Raw genomic sequence first — 22,762 nt, forward strand, 5'->3', positions numbered from 1 at the left:
CACAAACCTTTGACATTTATAACATCTCTGTGATGGAGTCTACCTGGCCTTTGCAGTGCACTACAGGAGGCCCACAGTCATACTACCCCCATCCCACAAAGCAGCAAAGTCACAGGTAAAGAACAACAAAGGTGGGTTCTTCAGGCCTGTCTAGAGATGCCTTATAGAAGCAGCCAATCAGAGCCCATCAGGCTCAGCTAAAAGGAGCTGCAGGGCTTTATCAGGTCAGTTCCCAGCTGGGACCAGAGTGAAGAAGGATGCTCCTCTCTGGCCTGGAGATAGAGAGGGATTTGAGGATGCTGGCCCTGAGATAGGGCTGGAGATAAAAGGGGCTTGGTAAGAAGAATCCTATGATGGATTGGAGTAAACAGTACATCGCTGTTGTGTATAGGGTTTCCAGGGAACTTGGAGTAGTGGTCAGGTCCGGGTTCCCCGACTGACCACAGATAAAGTGGCAGACTAGGGACTGAGTGTTTAGGCAGCAGTTCTGCAGAAAAGGACCTGGGGATTACAGTGGACGAGAAGCTAGATATGAGTCAACAGTGTGCCCTTGTTGCCAAGAAGGCTAATGGCATTTTGGGCTGTATAAGTAGGGACATTGCCAGCAGATCGAGAGACGTGATCATTCCCCTGTATCCGACATTGGTGAGGCCTCATCTGGAGTACTGTGTCCAGTTTTGGGCCCCACACTACAAGAAGGATGTGGAAAAATTGGAAAGAGTCCAACGGAGGGCAACACAAATGATTAGGGGGCTGGAACACATGACTTATGTGGAGAGGCTGAGGGAACTGAGATTGTTTAGTCTGCAGAAGAGAAGAATGAAGGGGGATTTGATAGCTGCTTTCAACTACCTGAAAGGGGGTTCCAAAGAGGATGGATCTAGACTGTTCTCAGTGGTACCAGATGACACAAGCCAGTGAAATGTCAGGACTATATCCATAGCCTCTCATGCACCAAGCTTATGCACTACATGGGCACAACTAGTGGATTCATTAGCATTACAATATTTAGAATATTAGCTCACGTGGCCAGACCTAATGTGGTTGGTAAACATTTTCTAGGACTATCAGAGATGACAGTGGCCCAGTAGGGGAGAATGTAACCTATGCTTCTGTTGCTGTTCCTTTTAAACAGTAGTAGTCAGTTTTGTTTTGTTGGGGTTTTTGTTTGTTTGTTTGCTTGGGTTTTTTCGCCAGAAGAATGAAGCAGATGTCCACTGACTCCAACTAGTCTAGAACTAGCAAGTAAACAAAGGAAAAAGTTCACAAACACTTGGAGCATGCTCAGAAGGGGGTCTCCAATGGAGGACAATTTCACTCCCCAGTATAAAGAAAAAAAGGCACCAAACTGAGTTAGTTCAGCCAGCCCCACAGGGAAACAGCAATAGCAGAGGGGAAGTGCAGATCTCTGCCCTGAGTCTGAGGCTCACCGGCCTGCTTTTGTTAATTGCGGCAAGATGATAACCCCAAGGAGAAGGACCCCAGCCTATTCAAGGAAGTGCTTGTTCGGCTCAGGGCAGTGTGGTGACATTAATGCCAAATTAATGGTGCATGTTTTGTATGCAAAGGATGTGTGGCCTGTGTACCTTTTGTTACTGAAGAAATCTGTATGTTTGATACTATTATTTTTTTGTTTACATAGTATTTGCTGTATCGATGTACTGACCAGATTGTGTTTAGATTTATGACAAGTCTTAGTTAACCCTAAAATTGTCCTCTGATAAACTTAACTTTTTTTTAGATTAAGCAGCTTTACTACATTCTGGTGTCTTTATTCTAAACTGGAGCAACTCAGGTTACAGGCATCTATGACTGTCCAAATGTGTACATTTATCTTATGTGTTATAACCCACAGGTGGGAGTTGCGTGGTCAAAATAGACTGAACCTGCTCACTATTCCTGCACTAAAATGGAATTATAGTGGGTAATTGTGTAATCAAAGTTTAGCAAGTTACATAAACATCTGCAATTCCCGTTGACTTCAGTGGGAGCTGTGCCTGCTTACTCCAGAGTGAATGTATTCTGATGGCTTAAACAAAAGAAATAAAAAAAGATTAGCCTCTGTGACTTGAAATAAGATTGGGGGCAACTTGTGCCATTTGGGCACTGGCCTGCACAAAGAGTGCTGCAAAGCTTCAGCACCTCAGGGACTGAGGAGGGATTTTATCTCAGGGAAGCATAAATGCTGGAACGAGGGGTGCTGGAGGTGCTGCCCCTGGCTTGAAGTGGTTTCTACCATATACAAGGTTTCCCGTTTGGTTCAATGGCTCGCAGCACCCCCACTATACAAATTGTTCCAGCGCCCCTGCAGGGAAGCGTACTCCTTTTCTCATGCTCTGTCATGGGTGGAGTAAGAGGGTTCCCAGTGCACTTAGTGCACTCCACAAAGCAGTAGACAGTGAGGTGGGACCAAGGCACCACCTCCTCTCTGTCCTTTCATGGTTCTTCAGGGGTAATGTGCATCCCTGCCGTTCCCTATCGTGCCAGGCTGGTACATCCTTTCTAGAGGCTGTGCTTCCATGAGAGATGTCACAGCAGCAGCCAGTCAGTGTTTCCAAAGCTACAAATCATTGATACAAAGAGTACAATTTTCCAAACGTTGACATTTTCTAGGACCATCACAAAAGCATGGAGGACTCCCCTGACATATAAAATGTAAAACCATGGCTGTCGCTGGTTCCACCCTTCCCACACATACACAGTGTCTGTTGCATTCAGAAATACCTCTATTTTTTCAGGGATTATGCAAATATCTAATTTTGTAATACTTAGAAGTCAAAATTCCAGAGTAAAATATCACTGTCCTTCCCACTGGGTGAGAGCATAATGAAATGATGAGGTGAGATGTTCCTGTCTGGAAAGCTGGATTTGTTTTTTCTTTTCTTTAAGTTCTAGGGCACACTGAGACGCTTCCATGATATTGCGATACAGTAGCTCACAAAGAATGGGGTATGCTGGCAGGCTGTGCATTTTTTATTGGAGTCAATGAAGAGAGGTAGGTCTAGAAGCAATAATGAAGTATAAATCTTGTAGCTTTGCATCCATCCAGTGCTTTCTTGTGTCAAATTTTGTTGATGTTGGGATCAAAGAAGAGAAAGCAATAATATTCTGCCTCCCTGTTTGTCACAAAATCACTGTGTGCCAGTGAATAAACTTTAGACAAGCACAATACATCAATGGGCTTTGCCAAAAGAACTGAAGACACATTGTATGAAAGTGCAGTCAGGGTTCACGTTACCTTAACATTTGCAAACAAGCCGGGTTTACCAAGATGCCAATTACTATTGAACCAATACATCCCATCCCTGAAAAAAAAATTATTTCTGCCTTATAAGACTCCACAGTTAACATTGAATCTGCTGCCACATGTCCTGGAATAGGGGGACTATATTACTGTGGTACTTGCCTGAACAGCATTCTATTAAAACTAAAGTGTTATAGCACAAATTTATTACCTGTTCAGACCAGCTGCTCTGGGAAGAAATTCTTTAGTAATATTTGGAGTTTATGCTAAACTAGTGACATTTAATAACACAGCAATCAAAGCTATAATATATGGAGTGTGTAATTTTAAATTAACTTAAACTCTTGCATGGCCTAACAGAGTGTACACATCCAAAAATAGGGTAATTACATGCTTTACACCGATATGATCCAATGACAACAAAAATCTTTTTTTGTCTGATCTCTGGAGTTGCTGGGCAAGACTTAAGAGGGATGGAATGACACTTATTGACCATCTCTTTGTGTATCTGGGTTAAATAGAAAAATCAAGTTAAGTAAGCTCATATAAATACTAGTTTAGGGTTAAGAGTTCCTATGTGTGAATTCTTATTTTAAAAATTACTCCATACCAACATACGGTGGCCAACATTTTCAAAAGTGACTAATCATTTTTGGGCTCCTTTTTTTTTTGGTATGCCTTAAATGGGCCTGATTTTTCAGAAGGCAGGTGCCTGGCACTTTCTGAAAATTAGGCTCCTTTTAAAGCATTTCAAGTTGAGTACCCAAAATGTTTGACACACACATAACAACTCATTATATTTAAAATCTTGGCCAAATATAAGTGTAGTTTTTATGTAGTGATTGAGTTGGAGGAGATTGCCGAAGGTATGTTCATAATATTTCAGATAAGTTTTTCCATTCTTTTTTCTAGCTACTCTTGGGAAGCTTGTAGTTTGGTCACCTGTTTTAATGGGAAGTTTTGTTTGAGGACTTCATACAGTATATACAATAGAGACTTGATTTTCATTGCCGATTGTGAAGCAGGATTTTTCTCTTACCAATATTTTCCTATCATGGTCACATATGCTGGTGTGTTGCCTTAAGGTTTCTCATGTGAATGTTGTGAAAAAGATGTGTTTCAGATACAAAGAAAGTACATAGGATGTACTCTCTTTGTGTGTTACATGTATGTGGAGTGTAATATGTGAAATAGTCAATTTTCATAGGAAGCCAATAGGCCGTCTCGTCGTGTAAGTGCACTAAATAAAATATATACTACTTATCTAAAATCTACATATAAATTCTATATAATTTTATGACATATAGTTAGAAAAAAACAGCATTTGTTTAGTAAAGCCCACTGATGGATCTTGATGCTGTAAGGTACTTAGCAGCCCCTGAATGCCTTCAATTTCAATTGACCTCAGTGGTTTCCTGGTTCAGCATGGCATGGGGGGGACGGATAGCTCAGTGGTTTGAGCATTGGCCTGCTAAACCCAGGGTTGTGAGTTCAATCCTTGAGGGGGCCACTTAGGGATCTGGAGCAAAATCAGTACTTGGTCCTGCTAGTGAAGGCAGGGGGCTGGACTCGATGACCTTTCAAGGTCCCTTCCAGTTCTAGGAGATGGGATATCTCCATTAATTTAAACATGTGTGTTTAAGTGCCTTGCTAAATAGGGAACTAGGGGCTGAGGACGCTGTTGTTCACACAGAGCCAGAACCTATAAATCAGACCCAGTTCCTGTGGCTCTCTGAAAAGGATGGTGCACCAGTTATCTGTGCATGAATACAATACATGCAGGACCTCGAGGGTTGCTCAGCACCTTGAAGGATTAAGCCCAAAAAGAATTTCCTGGATTTTTCGAAATATGCATGAAAGGAGATACACAATTAGGTTAATGTTTGGGTCATCCAAATGTGCACTCTCCCTTTAAAAAACCTCACATGTCATGATTTAGCTCGCTATTATTTTTGATAACTGAGAGGTTTTCTCTGCCTAGCTAGAGGTTCTGTACAAAGCCTGTCAGAGCTAAGCTGCCTAGCCATTGTCAATCATTTCTACTAACAATTCCTCATTCTAAACAAATCACCCTGATTAATAAGGAATGACAGCAGATGCCTCTCCATGAATCCAGCTTCATATGTAGGCACAAAAGGAAGTGCAGAGAGCCCTTTGATGTCTCCTCCTGGCCTGTGAGCCCATGTCTCCCCAGACTGTAATCTGCTGTTGTGTTTTTTCCTACAGATAACTTTTTCAGAAATCAGGTTAGCTGGGTTTTTTTCATTTTAATGCTTGAAATGATTATGAATCAGTCACGATCTGAAAAATTAGAGAATCCAACATGTATTGAGGGGGAGAGTTAATGATAATTTGTCTGTGCTTGATTTTGGAAGCTCTGAGGATTAACAGAGGAAAATTAGTACATTTATCTCGGTTTTATCTCCAGGATATAAGAAGATTTAGCAGCTCATTATTACCATGGGTTTTAAAGTTCAGGGTAGGCCCAGTTCCACGATTACATGGAAAAACTAGCACCAAATCCAACAGATAACATGAGGGTTTTTCACTACCATGTGCATAATTGTTTCATTGGAAGTCTAATTTTCAAATTTGAGTACTCAATTAGGACACCTAGTTCAGCGTTTAAGTGCCAAAATTAGAAATGTATTGACCATCCCAAATAGACAATTACACCTGGTGTGCCAAATGTATACCTGCTACAACTCCACTGGAGTCAGTGTATGGCAGGGTCATGCTGCTAGGTATGCATGAAATGGCGTTCTGCAAGAAACCAAGTCAAATTACACTAGAGATAAATTAGGAGCTATATTATGATCATTGACCATGTCATGTTTACTGCACTTTTTAAACTGAAAAGCCATACTGAGGACTACTATCCCATGGCATTTCTGGTAAAGAGTTTCATCTCTACACCTGAAGGCCTGTTCAAGCAGTTGCTAATGCCTGAGCTCTACTACAAAGTTAGTAAGTCACCTTGCACTGAGGTATTTGTGCATGAGTCTACACTCAAATTTGTCTCTAGCCAATGTAAGCATCCAGTTACATCAAGGCAGTTAAGCCACCTCCCCGAATAGCATACAGTCATGATCAACCAATGCAATGCAAGTGTAGACAATGAATGATCTATGTCAACACTAACAATTCTTCACAGCTGTCCCACAATGCCCCGTTCCCTGAGATAGTGACTGTTCCAGCCACAATTTTAAACTCCATTGCCCTGGGGTCAGACCAGAAGCCACACCTATTCCCCTTTAAAATGCCTGCATTTTTTTTAAATACCTGTTCCTGATTACTCACCTTGCCAAGCACACCTATCAGCTCACCTTTGTGTGCAACTGCCCAACCAACCACACTGGCTCCATGCACACAGATAGGTACTACATGCACTCCTTCCTGGAGTAGAGAGGAGGTTGTGATAAATGAAGGGGTGGAGGAGGGTAGCTCCCTTTTATGGACACCCAGCTAGCCAGTTAGCTATAAAATCCTTCTTGGTAGCTGTTCTCTACTTGCTTTACCTGTAAAGGGATAAAAAGTCTGACTGCATGCATAGGTAAAAAGAACTGAGTGGGCACCTGGCCAAAAGAGCCAATGGGAAGGCTAGAATTTTTAAAAATTGAAACAAAACTCCCCTTTTGTCTATCTGTGATTGTTCTCCTGGAGAGCAGGGACAGGGCTGTAAGAAGCTTTGAGCCAGGTATGAAAAACCATCAGATCATATCTAGAAACTACTCATTTGAAACCCCAGATATGTAAGTAGATCAGAAAATGTCTAGGAAGACGCAATTAGGTTTATCTCTTTTATTTCTTTATGCCTTGTGGACTTCTCTGTGCTAACCCCAAGTGCTTTTGTTTTGCTTGTAACCTTTAAGCTGAACCTCAAGAAAACCATTCTTGATGCTTAATTATTATATTTGCTCTTTTAAAATCTAGCAATAGCCCAAGTTCCAGATGTATTTTCTTTCTTTTTGTTTTTAATAAAATTTACCTTTTTTAAGAAAATGATTGGGTTTTTTTGTGCATATGTTGTTGAATTAGCTGGTGCAACAGCTGATTTCCTTTGTTTTTCTTCTCAATTCTTCCCCGGATGGGGGAGCGAAAGGGCTTGAGGGTACCCCAAGTGTACCTTCCTGGGTTCCCAAAAAGGGGTTTTTTTGCACTTGGGTGGTGGCAGCATCTACCCATCCAAGGTCAGAGAAAAGCTGTAACCTTGGGAGTTTAATACGAGCCTGGAGTGGCCAGTATTAATTTTTAGAATCCTTGCAGGCCCCCACCTCCTGCACTCGAAGTGCCAGAGTGGGGAATCAGCCTTGACAGAGGTACTGAGTCTCCTTGGGCTGTGAGGAGAGGAGGCTGTGCAAGCATAGAAACATGGACATCTATGAGCAGAATACACGGAGGATGTAGGCAAAGGGGTACGATCGTGATCAACAGCAGTGCAGCATGAATGTGAAGGAACTTCACTAGGGCTACTATAAGGCCCAGGAGGTCAACAGTTGATCAGAGCTGTTGCTTTTACAACAAACTGCATGCCATACTTGGTAGATACCACACCAGCACCCTGTAAACTTCCATAGATACCTCGGAGGAGCCTGAGACAGAGCACCTGCCATGAACAGCAAGGAGGAGGAGGAAGAAGAGGGGGTGGGCTGATTGAGAGTCCACCATAGCTTAGTCAGTCCTACCAGGTGAGCACAAATGAGCCTGATGAAGGGGAAAGGAACTCGGATAAGTGTGTGCATGCATTTTTCCTTACAATATTTACATTTAAAGATGGAGCACGGCCCATCCCTAAGTTAACAGGACAAAGGTACCAACTTTTCATTGTTTTACGCACATAAGAAGAGATGGAGGTACAAACACTGGTAGAGCTGGCCTCTGCTTTCATTCCCCTGGTGGGTTAGGTGGCGGTAGGGGCATGAGGAGCACTTTGTTTATGTGAATTGGGAAGTCCCTCTTAGCCTCCTGCGAGATCTCATTGAAACTTTCATGGTGATATTCTGCAATCCTCTCCCAAAGGTTTCTATGGATGGCTGACTTATTTCTTCCTCCACCACTCCCCACATCACTCCATGATGACTTCATCTGACACCATTGCAGTAAACAAGCTAATGGCATATGGACTCTGGTGGCTTTTGGACACCAGTATTAGCTGTGTTCTGTGCCTTTGTGACCCTAACTGAGATGAGCAAAAATCAGAGTCACCTATGGAAAACAGTGCCAATACTTAGTGGCATTGTTCTATATTAATAACCATGGAATAGGGGCCAACAATTTATAGATTCATGCCACAGTGAATCTTTCCCCCCACTCAGAATGTTGGGGGGCATAGTCATCATGGCTGAGGCTGAAGAGCAGAGCTGTGCCAAGACACTCCAAAGCTAAGGTGTCAGTAAGCATTTCTCATTTAAAGTATTTGTGGGAATAAGGGAGGGGAGTTTTGAAACTTAGCTTTCACTTTCCCTTGTACCATAAATCCTGTGGCATATCTGTCTGTTTTTATCAGCAGTTTCAAGTGTGTCGGCCTTCCGAGATACCCCCTCCTCTTCCACAGAACGTCTGACACTGAGGAGGAGAAAAAGGAGGAATAGGGAGGACATGCTCTGTGAGATCCTAGTGTTGCCTGAAGTCTCATTGAACTTTGTTTTAACAATCATTTTGAAACTCCCAAAGCTCTGAACTGTATCTTTTGTACACGGTACTGTGTTTGCCATCAAAAACCCAATGGTCCATCCCATATAGTTACATATAAAATACCACTGGTCCTTCCTACTCTAATTACAGAACAATCTGCGGTAGCTCAGAAGACACTGTGTGGTAACTGTTGGAAATGTTGATTAGATTATGATTATTTGCATTATGGTAGCCTCTAGAGGACTCAATGTAGGCTGGGTTAGGTGTGGTAAAAACAAATAGTAAAAGACAGTGCCTGAAGAACTTACGTTTTAAATAGACAAAAGTGGGGAGAGAAACAGGCACAGAGAGAAATGACTTTTCCAAAGTCATACAATAGATTATTGGCAGAACTGGGAATAGAATTCTGGTGCCCACTCTAGTGCCTATCTGCTGGATTATGTTGCCCCATCTTTATGTTTATTCGTATAAAATTATATTTAAGTTTATTCCTACAAGCATCCTAAGGTGGCAGGTGAAGTATCTTCCAACCGGCCCATCAAATAAAACAACAAAGGCATATTATGAAATTCAAAAATATTTAAGATCACAAGATACTATTTTAGATTAAAGATATTGCAAATTTTATAGTGTGATTGCTTTCTCTTGCCAAGTACTTGAGTAAAACTTTATAGAATACCATCAACATTAACAATATTATCTTTTATTAAAAACATTTCTATGGGGAATAGCAGGCAACTGAAAGCAAACCTTCTCAAACATAACGTCTTTTCCTCCAAAAAGAATACAGTAACTCCTCACTTAAAGTCGACCCGGTTAACGTTGTTTCTTTGTTACGTTGCTGATCAATTAGGGAACATGCTGGTTTAAAGTTGTGCAATGCTCCCTTCTAACATTGTTTGGCAGCCACCTGCTTTGTCCACTGCTTGCAGGAAGAGCAGCCCATTGCAGCTAGCTGGTGGGGGCTTGGAACCAGGGTGGACCGGCAGCCCCTGGCACGCGGCTCACCAGGGTAAGCACCCTGGTAGGCAGGGCCAGTTTGTTTACCTGCCGCATCAGCAGGTCCATTCGATCGCGGCTAGCACTGGCCGCGGTTCGCTGCTCTAGGCCAATGGGGGCTGCGGGAAGCAGCGTGGGCCGAGGGATGTGCTGCCCGAGGTTTCCCGCTGCCCCCATTGGCCTGGAGCGGCGAACTGCGGCCAGTGGGAGCCGTGATCGGCCAAACCTGCAGACGCGACAGGTAAACAAACTGGCCTGTCCCGTCAGGGTGCTTACCCTGGTAAGCCACGTGCCAGAGGTTGCCAACCCCTGATCTAAATCATTGATGAAGATATTGAACAAAACTGGACCCAGAACTGATCCCTGCGGGACCCCACTCGTTATGCCCTTCCAGCATGACTGTGAACCACTGATAACTACTCTCTGGGAATGATTTTCCAACCAGTTATGCACCCACCTTATAGTAGCTCCATCTAGGTTGTATTTTCCTAGTTTGTTTATGAGAAGGTCATGCGAGACAGTATCAAAAGCCTTACTAAGTCAAGATATACCACATCTACTGCTTCCCCCCTATCCAAAAGGCTTGTTACCCAGTCAAAGAAAGCTATCAGGTGGGTTTGACACAATTTGTTCTTGACAAATCCATGATGATTGTTACTTAACACCTCATTAACTTAAGTGTTTGCAAATTGATTGCTTAATTATTTGCTCCATTATCTTTCCGGGTACAGAAGTTAAGCTGACTGGTCTGTAATTCCCCAGGTTTCCTTATTTCCCTTTTTGTAGATGGGCACTATATTCTTCTGGAATGTCTCCCGTCTTCCATTACTTTTCAAAGATAATTGCTAATGGCTCAGATATCTCCTCAGTCAGCTCCTTGAGTATTTTAGGATGCATTTCATCAGGCCCTGGTGATTTGAAGACATCTAACTTGTCTAAGTAATTTTTGACTTGTTCTTTCCCTATTTTAGACTCTGATCCTACCTCATTTTCACTGGCATTCACTATGTTAGAGGGCCAATTGCCACCAACCTTCTTGGTGAAAACCAAAACAAAAAAGTCATTAAGCACCTCTGCCATTTCCATCTTTTCTGTTATTGTCTTTCCCCCCTCATTGAGTGATGGGCCTACTCTGTCCTTGGTCTTCCTCTTGCTTCTAATGTATTTGTAGAATGTTTTCTTGTTACCCTTTATGTCCTAGCTAGTTTGATCTCATTTTGTGCTTTGGCCTTTCTAATTTTGTCCCTACATGCTTGTGTTATTTGTTTATATTCATCCTTTGCAATTTGACCGAGTCTCCACTTTTTGTAGGACTCTTTTCTGAGTTTTAGATCATTGAAGATCTCCTGGTTAAGCCAGGATGGTCTCTTGCCATACTTCCTATCTTTCCTATGCAGTGGGATAGTTTGCTTTTGTGCCCGTAATAAGGTCTCTTTGAGAAACTGCCAACTGCCTTCAATTGTTTTTTCCCTTAGACTTACCTACCAACTCCCTGAGTTTGCTAAAGTCTGCCTTCTTGAAATCCATTATCTTTATTGTGCTGTTCTCCCTCCTACCATTCTTTAGAATCATGAACTCCCCTTTCAAATTTTCAACCAGTTCCTCCCTCTTTGTCAAATCATGCTCACTACAGAATTATCAGGAGTTTCTTTTGAGGATTTTTCCTGTTTTGCCAGCACAATTCCTTTTTGACAGCTTCAGGTATGCTGAAAGAGTATACATATCCCTCATAATCTACTGAGCCTGGTTGAACAAAGAAGAGCTGAAGGTAGGAATAGCTCATAAGGTTGTGTTTTGACTAGCCTTTCCTCTTCTTAGTCATCCTCAATGCATGATCAAGAAACATACCATCAATCCTCCATTGCATACTAATTTCCCAGTGTCTCTAGCTGCTTTCAGCAGTGCAGCGTTCTACCCCAACACCCTCCCTGTTAACAAGGAAACTCCTGGAACTTGGAGAAGAAACTTTGTTTCAAACAGTATCTTCATGGCAAAGTTATTTTTACATGCCTCCTTTGCTTAGGAGCAGGAACAATCCTTGAGTTTTAGGTGCTGGAATGATTTTTAAGTGAATCAGCTCTGTTTGTAGTGACTCTTTCACCCAATGTATTATAGAATACAAGTTAAAGTTATGCCCTTGGTGTAAATGACTTCTGGATTTGATCCAACACTTCTCAATGGTATGCTCTACGCAACCAATGAATCTTCTTTAGGTCTTCAGACAGAGAATCTGCATTCTAGCCTTTCTATCATAATGAAGTTCAGAGAATGGTCATGGTGTGGAGCATTGTGGAGCACACATAAGAAGCCCCAAAATACCCAGGAATTGGTTACTAATTGTAACAAGTTAAACTGAGTGCCATTTATTGCTTGTTCAGTATAAGCACTGAGAAAGTGGAACAGAGAACGGTAAATGGTAAGTCGTCTAGAAGATCAAACTACTGACCATTTGTTTCTCTTTTGCCAAAGAACTTGGGCTTGCAGTAAATTTCTGACTATTTGCTTTACATATTAAATGTATCTTTGTGCAAATCTGCCCTTCTGGAAAGTATGTGTATCTTAAAATCAGCTTTTAGTATGATGGTTCGATATTATTTTGAAGTACCATTGTAAAATTATGGTCTTCAGCATTGTGTGATTATACTAACGTTGGTAGGGTTGTAAATTATAGGGATCATTAACAAATAGCAACACACTATATACGCACTGAACAATGTTTAGATCTTTTGAAGCTTGCATAGCCAAGAAAAATACAAATGATATTCAAATAAAAAATAAAGATCTACAGTATTAATTTTCCAGCTATTTAAGCTTCTCTTTTTATTTTTTAAATGTTTTAAAATGTATTTATTTTGTGGACTTATAAATAAAAGCAATGTCTGATCAGAAACCCAGGAAAAACAACAAAGCATCAGTATTCTTTCAGATGAGGCAACCTCTGCCAGACATCTTTGGTTCCCGACTGCATAATTTAATGTTTGAATTCTCTCAGACAAATGTCAACATGATGTGTTTACAGCTGGCAATAGCAGATGCCATAGCACAGAGTTCTGCAATCATGCAGAGTCCCATTGAAGTGCACACCAGGTTCATGCTCATGTATCTATTGGCAGGATCAAAGCCCATCTATGATATTTAGATGGTTCCCATTAACATAGTATTTGAGCACCTCACAATTGTGAATGTATTTATCTTCATGTGAGGTACTATTAGCCCCGCTTTACAGATATGGGACTGAAAGACAAAGGGATTTGCCCAGTTACACAGGAAGTCTGTGGCTGAGCAAGGAAAGGAACCCAGGTCTCCTGAGTCCCAAGATAGGGCTCTAATAACTGGTCATCCTTCCTCTCAGTATTGTGCATACCTTTACCAGTATTTCACAACAACTTCCTGGAGGTGCTCCTTTCTGAGCTCTGATGTGTATTGCAAAATTCCACAGATTCAGCAAATTAGGTTTGTTTTGGCATAAATGCATGGACTGTGAGTATTATAGGCTAGGAGAGGCTGTGCCTCCCCAAACAGCCAGGCGTGGCCCCACCCACACTCTATCCCCTGTTCCCCCCCTGCGGCTCCCCTGTGCGTTGGCCTCTCCAAAGCGGGGGTTCACCCTTTGCCCAGGCATAAATGTAAGAACACTTGAACAAGAATTTACTGCTGGATAATTCCCCCAGTAAGAGAAACACTCCTCTAGGCACTCAGCTATAAACTATTAACATGCTTCTAAATACGCATCAGGCCTCACATCATACTATCGTAGCCTAAATAAATCAATACATCATATATACAAAAGTGCTATATGTTTAAAACAAGACTATACAAGGCATTAGAAAATCCATGAAGGGAAGCAACCTTTTACTGACTGGAGGGTGGACTGGTTGACCTGGTAGTGGTGGATCTTTTCCCTTTCTAACTTCAGAGCTTCACTATTTCCTTTCATTCCTCTCTGAGTCCCATTTAATCTCTTTTTTCAGAGTTGTTGGGTTTTTTTTGGCTCTCTCTCTACTTTCAAGGGATAGCTTTTATTGTCCTTAATCTATCACTCTCTCACTTTTCAGCTTTATCCTAACAACAATACATTGTAATCTTATCTCCTTTGCATGCTCACCTTACTACAAACATAACAAAGAAACAATAAATTGTATGTGCTGATGACGCATGAAAAGGACAAAGTGTCTGGTGAATTGTTAGAGTTTGCAATGAGTATCATTGGTATACAAAAATAAAAGATACATGCAATCTGAAATTGAGAGTAACACTTGCAAAGAAAAACAGAGAATTCAAATGCAGAGACACCGCATTGTGTCATATAGGTGATATATTCTGCACTGCAATGCATAAGCAAACACAAGAGCTCCTGCGATGCAACACAGAGGCCTACCTTACTGAGAAGTACAAAAAGCTTAAAAGGCGGGAACAATTGCCTGATAGATTTTTAAAAGTCAGATTATTCATAATATAGTAAGGCAAAAACACACAGTGCGTTGTTGAAAGGAGCAAGTACAAAATTTTAAAAAGCAAAATGAACATACTGATAAGCTTTACTGAAAGCCTGATGTATCTGATGTCTGATTCTGTTGTTATGGAACTTTTAACTACAGCTACAATCCCACCTCTAAGAAGTGAAATCAATAGTGCAGTTAATAAAAAATCAATAAAAACAAATCAATAAAGGGAAAAGTCACTGAAGTGCTGGTGAGAATGGTGTCAACCTTATAGATCATATGGGGATGCTATCTCGACCAGGGGCTGCAGAGTGCCATTTAAGTGTGGAGGAGGCATAGCTTTGCTCCCCTCCTGCTTAATCCTCCTTTTCTTCTCTCAGCCTTCCCGCACCCCAACAGCCTGAACCCCTGGCCCATGAGCCCCTACAATCACCCCCTTCCAAATATGAGTGAGTGGCATTGCAACCTGGCACATGGGGTTGCAGTCCAATCTTGTGATTATTGGGCCTGAAAATTTACCTGAATTGTAAGCTCAAATGTAAAAAGTATGTGAAAGTTCATAAGATGTCACAATAACCTATAACTTTTTACCTGCTTGGGAATTAACCATGGAAAATAGGTCAAGTTGTTTTCAATAATGAATGTTATGAACAAGTGCAAGAAAACCAGACATAAAGACTGAATTGGTCTAAACAAAAAAGGCCTATCTATATGATTCAACACTGCATTGAGGTTGGACTTAATGAACAAGAAGATATGGGGCTGGAAATTAATGAACCAAAATTGGTATGGCAGATATTAGGCCTAATTGGTGGGCAAACTAATGAGGGGATGAACTATGTCATCCACCTTTCCCTTTTTTGGGGGGGAGGGATCTTAAGAAGAAACTTAAATAAAACATATCATCATTCCAAAGCATCTCAGCTCAACACATCCCAGCTCATCTCAATTCATCTCACCTTCCCCAGTGCCAAGACAGAGGAAGCAGATGAGATTAAAGGATTTCCTTCCTGAAAGGAAGGCCATCATTGTCCTTGTTAAAGGAGATTTGTTTTTTCACCTGTGAATCCTCAAAGTCATCATATCATTATGACATCCAGTCCTCAGCCCATCAGTGGGAATATCTAATTGCCAGCACCACAGAGGCATGTAAAATCCTATTCAGTCCCCTCCCTTCCCTCCTTCCCTTCCTTTTTTGTTACTTTCTGCCACCCTCTTCTTTCTTCTTATTTTTCACTCTCTTGGCTTTTCATTGAATGCTGAAATCAACTGCACTACATCAGCTAGTGAGATGAGATGCCCCCAATCCTGCCCTGTTTAAGGAGAAAAGACCCAACGAGGTGACATCCCTGACTGGAATGTGAGCCTGGGTCCAAGCAACAGGTGTTGTGGCCAACCTGCCAGCCTAAAGCATCCATTTGTAACTGACCTGCTGTCCAGCCTTCCAAGAACGTCAACAAAAGCCATATATTCCTCCATCTTTTCTATCCTGTCTCTCCTCTATCCTGTGTCTGTAAAAAACAAGAGTGAATAACCTTCATACATCAGGACTGAGAGCAAAATTAAACCTTTCCTTTTCATGAAAGAAGGGTTGTTCTTCTTTGAGTAATATCCCTATGGGTGCTCCACTTCAGGCCCTGCACCAAGGCTATATAGGGCTGCGGGGCTGAACCGCCCTCAGTTCCTCCTCAACCACCTCAGCTTGAGTCAGAGCTTAGCAAGTCCTTAGTGAGTGTGCCTCACCTACCTTGCATGTGCTAACTTCAGTTAGCTCCGCTTAGTTTAGACTAGTTAGTTGACTTTTATTTAGAGAACTGTTTATTATTTCCTCCCTCTTGAGAACCCTGCCTTCCGGAGAGGGATGTACCTGGATCACTGGGTTTTAAACATTACCTCACATGCCATGAGGCCATCCCAGTCAGTAACAGACACTCTAACTGCATTCACTGTAACTTCTCTTTTGCCCTCAAACCGAAGGCAAGAAAGAACTGAGAAATCAAACTGTGACTGTAAATGATGGAGCACTCCCTACCACCGACTTTGGAGCCAGGTCAGAAGAACCCCTTTTTACATCAGTCTACGGAGGGTTTCTAGTGCACCTTCAACTTCGGCCCAGCACTCTCCTAGAAAGGAGAAGGCTTCAGAGACTTCTTCTAAAGGTCCAAAGAAGACAAGCTCTAACTCCCCTTTCAAAAACTCTACCCCGAAAAGACCTTGCTCTCTGAGCTGGTCAATGGCCTCAGAAGCCCTTACCTTGAAGCATTTTACCACAGAGGCTAAAAATTTCTCCGGCACTGATGGGGCAGAGATCTTGTAGCTCTAAGAACCAACATGGCTCCGAAAAGGTACTGATGCTGTCTGGAAGAGATGGTCAGAGTAAGCATAGTAGAGCAGTACCATCAGGCATAACTATTCTTCCGACATCTCCTCTAACAGGTTCCTTGGTATAATGTGTGATCAAGCCCCTATCTACTTCAACCTGTTGCAGGTCAGGGTGGTCAGAAATTCCTGCCTTCATTTTATGCCTCTCATCAAAGACAAGTCTATAAGAGTCATGACAGACAATGTGGCCTGGCTGTTTTCCATCAACTAATGGGGGTGGGGGGACAAAATCCCCTTCTCCCTGCACTAAAGCAATAAAGTTATGGAACTGGTATATAAAGCATCACATAAGAATTTAGAAAAGTATCTCCATGGCAGGCAAAACATCACAGTTGATGCTCTCAGCAGCTGTTTTTCCCAAGAATACAAATGGAAGTTGGACTCTCAGATTCCTATTGACATATTTTGTTACAGAAGTGGACCTCTTTGCCACAGCTTCAAACAGAAAATGCCACCTGTTGTGTTCAAGGGAGGGCTTAGGCCACAATTCATTGGGGGATACCTTCCTCCTCCCTTGGATGAAGAATCTGTTTTATGCATTTCCCCTAGTGCCTCTTATTCTCAAGGTTGTGAATGAGATCAGACAGGGCAAAGCTAAAGTTATCCTAATTGCTCCAACATGGTTGAGGCAGATATGATCTTCTCACCTGCTTCACCTACCTCTCTGTCCAGCGATAAATCTTCCAATCATTCTTCAACCCGTCTCACAGGACACCAGTCAACTGCTGCATCCCAATCTGAGAACTCTCTCCCTCATGACATAGTTCTGCAATAGTTAATTGGATTACAGTCAGCCTGTTCTGCCGAGATACAGCAGATATTACTAGATAATAAGAAAGAGGCTACCAGAAAAACTTACCTTCAAAATGGAAAAGATTTCATCATTGATGTGACCTCTAGAAAGTTGTTCTGCTCCTCTTCTGCTGGTTCTGGAGAACCTGTTCTTTTAAAGAAAACAGGGCTGTCAATTAGTTCTCTCAAGGTTCATTTAGCCGCTTTACAGCTTTTCATTCCACAATTGAGGCGTTCTTTCTGTTTGTTCATCCTACAACTTTAAGATTCATGAAAGGACTGGGAAACATTTTTCCACAGATGAAAGCCCCAACTCTGGTTTGGAACCTCAATTTGGTTCTTAGAAATCTCATGAAACCTCCTTTTGAACCAATGACAACCTGCTCATTATTAAACTTATTTATTAAGACAGCCTTTTTAGTGGCTATTACATCAGCCCAAAGAGTGGATGAAATTGGGGCCTTAATGGCAGACCTTCCTGTTGCAGTATGCTACAAGGATAAGGTTTCCTTATGGCCACATCCCAGAATACTTCCTGAAGTATTGAATGTTTTTCCTCTCAATCAGACTATTTATCTACTAGCTTTCTTTCTGAAACTACTTAATTCCATTTTGGAGACTGCTTTCCACACTCTAGATGTCCAGAGGGCACTGGCTCTGTACCTAGATAGGACTAAATTATTTAGGAAATCTCCTAGACTGTTTGCTTCATTTGCGGACAGATCTAAAGGATCTGGTGTTTCTATCCAGAAACTGCGAGAACGGATCTCCAGCTGTACTATCATTTGTTATGGTGCTGCCAGCATTTCATCTCCTCCAGGTGTGTCAGCTCATTCTATGAGATCACAGTCTACATCTATGGCCCTACTTTAAAATGTTCCCATATCTGAGAACTGCAGAGCTGCTACATGGTCCTCCACATTTACCTTCTCCAGACACAGCACCCTAATCGATGCCTCTAAATTAAATGTGGCAATTGGCAATGCAGTTCTCTCCTCAGGTATGGACTAGGTTCCAAAACTCCATCTAGGGATTGTGCTTGGGAGTCAACTGAAGTGGAACACCCATAGGGACGCTACTGGAAGAAGAAGAAGTTACTCACCTTGTGCAATAGCTGTGGTTCTTTGAGATATGTGTCGCCATGGTTGCTCCACTACCCGCCCTCCTTCCCCTCTGCTTTGGAGCTTCTTGTGATACTCAGCAGTGGAGCAAGAATTGAAGGCAATTCACCCGTGCAGCCCTATATATCCCTGGTGGGGTCATGAGGATGCATAGGACACATGCACAGTCAGAACGGACTCTGGTAATGAAAATCTGATCAAAGGCACATGCGGAACATGTACACGTGAAATGGAGCAGCCATAGGGACACACATCTCGAAGAACCACAATTACTGCATAGGGTGAGTAACCTCTTCTTAATGAAATAAGTGAAATGGATATTTTGCCTCCAAAAGGAGAAAGAATTTAGTGAGTTTTGATTGTTTGTTTTGCATAATCAGTTTCAATATAAATGTTTGTTTTAATTTCTTGCTCTTTCTTGTATTTTGATCAATAAACTTTCAACTTTAGAATTTAATTCTTTGGGGTATTTGCCAAGAAATTGAGTAAAACAGGGCCTCTTTAGGGAAAAAACCCATACTGAAATATTGCTATTTTAATGTTGTACAGTAAAAGAGTTTTTAAACATCTTTAACTCTTTTGGCCCTTGAGATCAATACCGCACCACTCAAGTTTGTCCTTGCCATAAAGTGGTCAGGCCAAGGCCTGCATGTCTATGATCTTGACAACCGTATCATAGTATCAAGACTAGGTATTATTGGTCTATACCAAAAGAATGAGGCTTCTATTCAGAAAGCCCTCCAGCACACGCTTAAATCCCATTGTCTTCAATGGGACTTAGATTAATAGATTTTAAGGACAGAAGGGACGATTATGATCATCTAGTCTGACCTCCTGCATAACACAGGACATAAAATTTCACCAAATGATTCCTGCCTCAAGTCCATTACTTCTGGACCTAGAGTATCTATTTTAGGCTATGTCTACACTACAGAATTAGGTCGGATTTATAGAAGCCGGTTTTATAGAAACCGGTTGTATGCAGCCGATTGTGTGTGTCCCCACCTAAAATGCTCTAAGTGCATGAAGTCGGCGGACCGCGTCCACAGTACCGAGGCTAGCGTCGACTTCCGGCGCATTGCACTATGGTACCTATCCCACAGTTCCCGGAGCCTCCGGCGCCCATTGGAATTATGGGTTGAGATCGCAATGCCCGGATGATGCAAAGCAGTGCCGCGAGGGGTTCTGGGTACATTGCGTCAGGCCCCTCCCCCGCCGTCACAGCAACGGCAGACAATAGATTCGCGCCTTTTTACCTGGGTTACCTGTGCAGACAACATACCACGCCAAGCATTGAGCCCGCTCAGCTCAGCTCACCGTCACCATATCTCTTCCGGGTGCCGGCAAACGTGGGACTGCATTGCTAAACAGCAGCAGCAGCTTACTGCCTTTTGGCGGTAGACGGTGCAGCATGACTGGTAGCCTTCATTGGCGATCTGGGTGCAGGCAGCCGTGGGGCTGGCAGCCGTAGGGCTGCATTGCACCAGCCCCTTGCCTTTTGGTAGAAGATGGTATATTACGACTGGTAACCGTCGTCATCGTACTGCAGTGGCTGTCGATCATGGGCACCCGGGCAGACAATGATGGTTATCAGTCGTAGTATGCTATTTTCTGCCAAGTGCCCAATATTGTCTGCTAAGCACCCAGAAGAGGCCGAGGGCTATCTGGGTGCTGGCAGACATGGGGCTGGCAGCCGTGGGGCTGCATTGCACCAGCCCCCTTGCCTTGATGATGATGGTTATCAGACGTATTATGCGCAGGATGGGGCAACATTGCTACACAGCAGCAACCCCTTGCCTTTTGGGCAGTAGATAGTATATTACGACTGGTATCCATCGTTGTCATACTGGGTATCAGATCGTGCAATAGACCTGAAGGCTAACTGCCAAGCGCCCAGTATTTGCTGCCAAGCACCCAGAAAATGCCAAGGGCTATCAGTCATGCTGCACCGTCGTCTTAAGATGTAAAAAATAGATTTATTCTGTATTCATTTGCTTCCCCCCCTTCCTCCTGCTAAACCCAGGCTTTTGAGTTCAATCTTTGGGGGGGGGGGGGCATTCTGTGTGACAGTTGTTTGTGTTTCTCCCTGATGCAAAGCCACCTTTCTTGATTTTAATTTCCTGTACCTGTATGCCATGTCGTCACTCGCCCCTCCCTCCCTCCCTCTCTCCCTCCCTCCCTTCTTCCCCTGGTCCGTCAGATACTACTTTCGCGCCTTTTTTCAGACCAGACGCCATAGCCAGCACTGGGATCATGGAGCCCGCTCAGATCACCGCGGCAATTATGAGCACTATGAACACCACGCGCATTGTCCTGGAAAACATGCAGAGCCTCCTGGACATGCCAAAGCCAAACCAGGACCAGCTGAGGAGGAGGCGATTGCAGCGCGGCGACGATAGTGATGAGGAAATTGACATGGACCTCTCACAAGGCACAGGCCCCAGCAATGTGGAAATCCTGGTGTTACTGGGGCAGGTTCATGCCGTGGACCGCCGATTCTGGGCCCGGGAAACAAGCACAGAGTGGTGGGACCGCATCGTGTTGCAGGTCTGGGACGATGCCCAGTGGCTGCGAAACTTTCGCATGCGTAAGGGCACTTTCATGGAACTTTGTGACTTGCTTTCCCCTGCCCTGAAGCGCCAGAATACCAGGATGAGAGCAGCCCTCACAGTGGAGAAGCGAGTGGCGATAGCCCTGTGGAAGCTTGCAACGCCAGACAGCTACCGGTCAGTCGGGAATCAATTTGGAGTGGGCAAATCTACTGTGGGGGCTGCTGTGATCCAAGTTGCCAGGGCAATGAGAGACCTGGTGATATCAAGGGTAGTGACTCTGGGAAACGTGCAGACCATAGTGGATGGCTTTGCTGCAATGGGATTCCCAAACTGTGGTGGGGCGATAGACGGAACCCATATCCCTATCTTGGCACCGGCGCACCAAGCCACCGACTACATAAACCGCAAGGGGTACTTTTCAATGCTGCTGCAAGCCCTGGTGGATCACAAGGGACGTTTCACCGACATCAACGTGGGCTGGCCGGGAAGAGTACATGATGCTCGCGTCTTCAGGCAGTCTCTTCTGTTTCGAAAGCTGGAGGAAGGGACTTTCTTCCCAGACCAGAAAATAACCGTTGGGGATGTTGAAATGCCTATCGTGATCCTTGGGGACCCAGCCTACCCCTTAATGCCATGGCTCATGAAGCCATACACAGGCAGCCTGGACAGCAGTCAGGACCTGTTCAACTACAGGCTGAGCAAGTGCCGAATGGTGGTGGAATGTGCATTTGGCCGTTTAAAAGCGCGCTGGCGCAGCTTACTGACTCGCTCAGACCTTAGCGAAAAGAATCTCCCCATTGTTATTGCTACTTGCTGTGCGCTCCACAATATATGTGAAAGTAAGGGGGAGACATTTATGGCGGGGTGGGAGGTTGAGGCAAATCGCCTGGCCGCTGATTACGCGCAGCCAGACACCAGGGCGGTTAGAGGAGCACAGCAGGGCGCGGTGCGCATCAGAGAAGCGTTGAAAACCAGTTTTGTGACTGGCCAGGCTACGGAGTGAAACTTCTGTTTGTTGCTCCTTGATGAACCCTCTGACCCTCCCCCACCACCCTGTTAACTCTACTTCCCTGCAAACCAACCACCCCACCCTCCCCTACTACCCTCCCCCCTTCGAGCACCACTTGCAGAGGCAATAAAGTCATTGTTGCTTCACATTCATGCATTCTTTATTACTTCAGCACACAACTAGGGGGATAATTGGAAAGGTAGCCCGGGATGGGTGGGGGAGGAGGGAAGGAACAGGACACACTCCAATTTAAAACTTTAAAACTTATTGCACTGGAAATCATCTAGGGTGGAGTGAGTGGGTGGCCGAAGGCCCCCCCACCGTGTTCTTGGGCGTCTGGGTGAGGAGGCAATGGGACTTGGGGAGGGCTGCTGGTTACAGAGGGGCTGTAGCGGCGTTCTCTGCTCCTGCTGCCTTTCCTGCAGCTCAACCATACGCAGGAGCATATCACTTTGATGCTCCAGCAGCCGGAGCATCGACTCTTGCTTTCTGATTACAAGTTGACGCCACCTCTCCTCTTCAGCCCGCGTTTCAGCACGCAACTTCTCATCTTCAGCACGCCACCTCTCCTCTCGCTCATATTGGGC

Source organism: Terrapene carolina, unplaced genomic scaffold (assembly GCF_002925995.2).
Source record: "Terrapene carolina triunguis isolate 2854851 unplaced genomic scaffold, T_m_triunguis-2.0 Scaffold97, whole genome shotgun sequence".
Lineage (NCBI taxonomy): Eukaryota > Metazoa > Chordata > Testudines > Emydidae > Terrapene > Terrapene triunguis.